At 37.1% G+C, this 6,000-nt stretch overlaps 1 protein-coding gene across 1 annotated transcript in view; it reads right to left on the bottom strand.

Moving 5' to 3' along the window:
- Nucleotides 1-4,314: 4,314 nt before the first annotated feature.
- Nucleotides 4,315-6,000, bottom strand: part of LOC146830549 (solute carrier family 60 member 1-like) — a 305,632-nt gene continuing 303,946 nt past the window's right edge. The window contains exon 12 of the mRNA XM_085604769.1: nt 4,315-5,722. The gene's annotated coding sequence lies outside the window, so the exon portion shown is untranslated. The remainder of the gene's footprint in view (nt 5,723-6,000) is intronic.

The following is a 6,000-nucleotide window of genomic DNA, read 5'->3' as shown; positions in this document are numbered from 1 at the left end:
TTAAAAAGAGCTGCAAAAGACGACGTTTGGCCAAATAAAATAAAGAAATTAAGATATTGACTAACACAAGTGAATTCACCAAGGGCTGAACAAGTGAATGAAGTGTCAAGTCAGGAGAAATCAAAAGAAGAAGAGATAAGTGGGAATAAAGAAAGTAAAAGAACAAGGAAACCTAACCAGAAGTATAAGTCACCGGAATGGACGTACGTGGCTCTGCCTGAAAAGGGAGAAGAGGCAGATAGTCAAGAAAATCCAGAGGAGATGGTACTGAAAGTGGTTGTAGAAGAAGAAGAATCAGAAATCCTGAGAGTTATCTTGTCCGACATTGGGGAAGAAGAAACGGAAATTCAGGAGATTCTGTATTTGGATGACGAGAAGAAAGTGAAAAACGATGAGATGCCAAACTGAGTAGATTCAGAAAGCTGCTGATGAAGAAATAATAAAATAAGTCAAGAGATAGAAACTGGTAGAACCAAGTAGGTGCTTAGAGCCTTGAGGTAGAAACTAGTTGTGAAGTAGAAGAGGCTAAGTCAAAAGACACGGTCCATTTTAACGAAGATGGCTAATATAGATAGTAGCAAAAGTAGATGTACTTTCATGAAAAGATGGTGTAAAATGTGTTGTCGTTGTACAGGATTATTAATGCTTCTGTGGAGCATACTTGCTCTTCTGATTTCTTTTAAGGTTACTATAGATACACTTGAAGGACATACTGAAAACATAACTAATATAGGGAAAATTCAAAAGATAGTTCTGACTAGAATAGATAACAATCATTTACATAAAGACAGATCTATAACTGATTTTTCTAACGATGTGTTTTCAAAATTATTGTATGAATATGTAAAGACAATGGATGTAAGGGACTGCTATGTATGCATGCAGTTACCTGCCTCTGTTTCAGAAGGAGTGACTTATCATTACCTTCCAGCAACGTATGGAATAACATGTAGTGTAATAGCTAGTTTATTTTATCAGACAGGTAAAGTAGAGTATTATTTTTCAGATGTAGATAACAAAATTAATTATTCCGAAAACTGTACAATCGACTGACATGGCTTTGCGGGGACCCTGCCGACATCCTGCAGTCTTTTCTGTATCGGCCGTAGGCGCTGGATAGAAATCTGAATCCGCTGCGCCCGCTCTCTCAGGTTTATTATTCTGATCTATTTGGACTATCAGGTGTGCCTGTCCTGGGTTCCAAACTAGAGAGTTTTACGGGTCCGAATGAGGGATATCTATTTCCATGGACTCTACAGTGTTATAAGGCTGGGTCCCGCCTTGGAGGTTTCTGAGACCACACCCTCTTGGCGGAGGGACACCTCTGTCCCATAGAAATTGATACGGGCCCTGAACCCATTTTTTATGCTTTAAAAACGTTGATGTTCAGCCGCCATCCCGTCGGTCATTGATTTCAGGCGCGTCCTCCCACGTTTTGCACCTGATTGTTGCGCCCTGAAGAAGCGCTGGAGTTCTTCTTGTCAACTTGCAGTTGTTTCTTGTTTCCCCCACTTTCAACTATTAATACAGTTAGAAAAAAATGGAATTTAAAATATGAACTGTATCATCAAGTGATCTCTTGCCTCATGTATTAACTTTGTTATTGATCATATGTATTCCATATGAGTTGACTTTACAAGGATCATTTGTTTTATATCTAAAATGTTCATGTTTATACTTCTATATTCTGTAAATGTGGAAACCTTACGTTGCAGGAGGTATGAGTATGAGTGAGTATGTGTTTGCCTGCATGAACGCCTGTGTGTGAGTGATTTTGGATGCGCCTGGATGATTGTAGTGTCACTGTCACTATGTTTTATTTAAAGTGTAATATTATATTCATTAAATAAATTTAATATTTTTGGTACTCAATGGGTTTTTGTACCATATTTTGGAAGGCAGTTTCTTCATGTCCGTGGCATGATATCAGTGACTATTAGCACAGTGTGACTTTGGACACAGGCAGAGTATTATTGTTATGATTATAGTCTTGTACAATCGACTGAGTCATACCTTTTAGGGCCTCTCAGTACCTATGAGCGTTTCTTACTGACCAGGTTTCGCTTTGATCTTTTCCAACTCTTGTTGGCACAGCCATGCGGGTGTAGTAGAGGTCAGATGTTAGAGTCCTGTGACTGCGACGGTAAGTCTCCACAGGACATGCTTCATTTCTTAATGTTCTGTAAGTATTATGTGACTCCCCTATTTTAAAAAGATTAGAGTTTAGGTGGGTGCGACCAGCTTTTGTCTATTTACAATTTTTGTCTGATGATGCTGTCTCTTATGTTCTTAACTTTTTAAAATCAGCTGTGAGACTTAGAGCCTGTTGTGACTAACTGATAGTGTTTTTTAAATGACTGTATAGTGCCTTATTAGGCACGTTGGTGATACACCCAGATTAGTCAGGGATTTTGTGCTTATTTTTGTGTTCTGCTTCCCTGTTTCAATGTTTTCTGTATATGAATTATATAACATATTTTTATGTATTGTATGAGATTTTAAAGCTAGATTTGTTATTTATGTGATTTTTGCATGAATAATTTGTATCAGATTATATTCAACACTATGTACGGTTTTAGAATACTTTTATGGTTGTATAGAGAAACCGAATAAAGTACATTTGATTGATTGATTGAACTCGTGTCTTATGTCCCCAATTCCTCTAAGGTCAGGATCAACTTTGGAATTTCAACTCCAACTTTTAGCCCTTTTAGCCAAGTATTCTCTAACTTTCTTCAAAACCTCATCGAAATTGCATGTTAAATACCACACTTGCTTAGAGATTGCTTGCTTACATTCTTGAAAGTCCACAATCAACACTAAAGTCATTCCATTCATTCGCATCCATTTCCGTCAAAGACGTGGACACCCTGCTTAAAACATAAGTGGTGAAAAAAATATTGGAGTTCTATAGATGAACTAGCAATCCTGGGAGAAGCAGATAATAACCCATCAGTTACAAGTAATTTGGTACTGGATTTATGATCCCTGCTAAAAGTGAACTCCTGCAATCCCTCCTAGGATGGGTTCTGTTTAAAAAGGAAAAGAAATTAAGTAGGTATTTTTTAGAGTTGGGGCTCACATTAGCCAAACGACAGTTAGGTATACGATAGTTGTCCCGAGGGATCCCACATGTGCAGAGTGGAAAAGAGACATAGCTGAATGGGCAAATGTGGAAGAATGATGTATGTGGAAAATCCGCAGGGATGATAAACTTGCAGATGATTTGCAGGCATGAGCTGCGATGCTCACTGAGCTGCTGGAACCCGCAGACACTTGTCCTCCATGACCTGTAGATTTGGTGTATCTTTGATATCTTGAAACTTCCTTTGGAGTACAGTAGACCATTCAAATTTAGTTTTGGCTAAAGTAGACCTGAGTAGACCCACTCAAATGAAATAATTTAGTGGAAAATTCTTAACAAACTTAGCATAGTTAGCATAGTCAGCCATGTCTAAAAAAGATCTATCATCATTTGAGTGAGAAACAGAAACATTTTTAATTGCTTCAACCAATTTGGTCTTGAGATTAATACCCTTTCTACTGAATATATGAATAGGTATGAGACTTGTGTTCAGCAACTTTACACTTGGTCATTTCTGCTATGAGACCATTACGCTATAAAGTCTACATCATTTTGAATAATCTGGCATCATGTTCTGCTTTGTTATTACCAAAGGCAACAATGTCACCTTGAAAACAAATTACCCCCGGCATATCACCGGACAATTGCCCCATCAACTTTAGAAAAACTGCAGCTAGTGATACAAGCCCAAAAGGCATTTAGCAAAATTGATAACATCTAAAAACAGTAATAAATGCAGTAAGGTCTACTTTCTGCATGCAGGGGAATCTGGCCAGGATAGATAACAATTATTTAGGTGGACTAACAGTAATATGACGAATGGATGCATTTGCATTCGGCATGTTAATTGACCTGCTTTTATCTGACCAAAAAAACAGTCAACAAAGTGTAAAACGTGTAGTAAAAATATCCAATTGAATATAAAATGCACATAAAATTAAATTTTAAACCTGGGAATGGCATGGTCCGACTTTTGCCTTTCCAAGTTCAATAGTATAAGTACCATTGAGTAGTAAATAAAAACATATATTAACAAAAGGCCACGAAACAACTCAGTTTTAGTAGGCTCTCTATAATCTGATAAGTATTACATAACATCCTTCTAATCTGTTCACTCACCCAATCTACAGGTGATCCTTTGCGGTGCCTCAGTCTCTAAGGATATCAAATATACACCTATATTAGGACTCATAGAATGAATGTGTCCACTAAATGCATCGTTTCTCTGCTTGGATGGTAGTTTATGAATTTTATTGATTGTTTGAAACAAAAAAGGTTTCTCTTTGCAATGAAACTGAGAGGACAGAGAACCAGCTATCTGACTGAAATTTAGGTTACTCAATTCATCCACTGCATGTAGAATGAACTTGATATTTACTCTTGGTGAATGGACGGCTGTCCTTGACCTGAGTGGTTTGAATATTGTTATTTTACCAGGTGAAGTCTTGAAGGCCAGTCCTTGCAATAGATGGTAAAAATATCAATCCTCATACTAAACAGACGTTCAAGCCCTGCATCAGTGCATATGAATACAAATACTTAAATACAGCAATACAAGAGCAATAATTTTATCTGATAATGTGTAGATCACTTTTAATATGATGGGTAAGAGGACCATTATTTTCATTGGAAAGAGTACGTAGGTTGATTTTAGTTGTGAACGGCATGAGAACTGGTCCTTGTAATGTTGCATGTTAGTCCTTGCCTTTAACAGCAGAATGATCACTTCTTGCAATGGACAGGACATTGAAGGCCAGCTATTGCACACAAAGGATAATTGATCTTTGATCTGTGCAGTAGACAGATAATTAAAATTCAGCCCCTGAAATGATAACTTGGATTAAATATATTTGCATCAGCTAAAGATTAAAAGTGTTCCTTACAACGGACAGCAGAACAATAAGTCTTGTAATGGACGGAGAATTTATGGTTAGTCATTACTTTACATGGTAGTTGGATCAAATCTTGCAGTGTAAGTTACCTACAGTTCCTTGCACTTCAAGAAGAATTCAAAATAACTGACAGGCACATCCATCTTTGAATGCTTTACACACACCAGATGTCGATCCTTAAAGTAGATTGGAAGATCAAAACTTGCACTTGACGGTTGAGAAATTGAGTCCTGACCTATATGCATTGAATATAATGAGTGGGTCCATTTATGGGAGGTGCTGACAGGAAGTGTGTATATTGCATTGGATTTGAGAACTCAGGCTAAGATTAAAACAGTGTCATATTCCAGATGTTCACTATTTTCTTCCCAACTGTTTAAACAACTGTTGTCTGGATTCAGGCCCCACATTCTGAATTTCAAAAACCTGAACTACCCACAAAAGTGTGCAGGTTGGGAAAGGCTACCTCTATCAGTTAGTCTTTTACTGCAAGAATAAACAACCACAATGAGAAGAAAGGCCCTGGTTACAGGATGCATTCTCTTGCACTTTATGAATGGAGCAAAAAAGTCCACCAAGGTGCGTGACTGTCTTATTTTTAGTATTGCTTAATATTTTGTGTTTTGCTCCTTTGATCTCCAACAAAGAAGCAGCCAACTGCATGACTTCTTGTGAACAGCTTGTCTCCTCTAGCTTTGATAAGAAAATACACTTTCATCCAAATGATTTTCTTTGATGGGCGGACCTGTGAAGAAAAAAAATAGATTTTTTTAAAGGTTATCAGAATCATAGAAAGCTGCTTAGTAAACATATTTTATTTGTTTTCTGCTGTCTTTGATATATTACAAAATGATCTTGGATCTGATTTATGACCTGATACTAGTGTATATATGTGTAATAGAGAGTTCCCGCTTTGTAAATATATTGTTTCACTCGCAAACTTTATGTTAGGGAAGTTATTGTGCAGCACAAAGATCAGTATCTAGCTTACAGTATTGAAAAACATTAAGAATTTGATTTCAT

Source organism: Triturus cristatus, chromosome 5_1 (genome assembly GCF_964204655.1).
Source record: "Triturus cristatus chromosome 5_1, aTriCri1.1, whole genome shotgun sequence".
Classification (NCBI taxonomy): Eukaryota; Metazoa; Chordata; class Amphibia; order Caudata; family Salamandridae; genus Triturus; species Triturus cristatus.
Note: the sequence above shows the minus strand (reverse complement) of the source record. Positions and strands in the feature narration are given on the sequence as shown.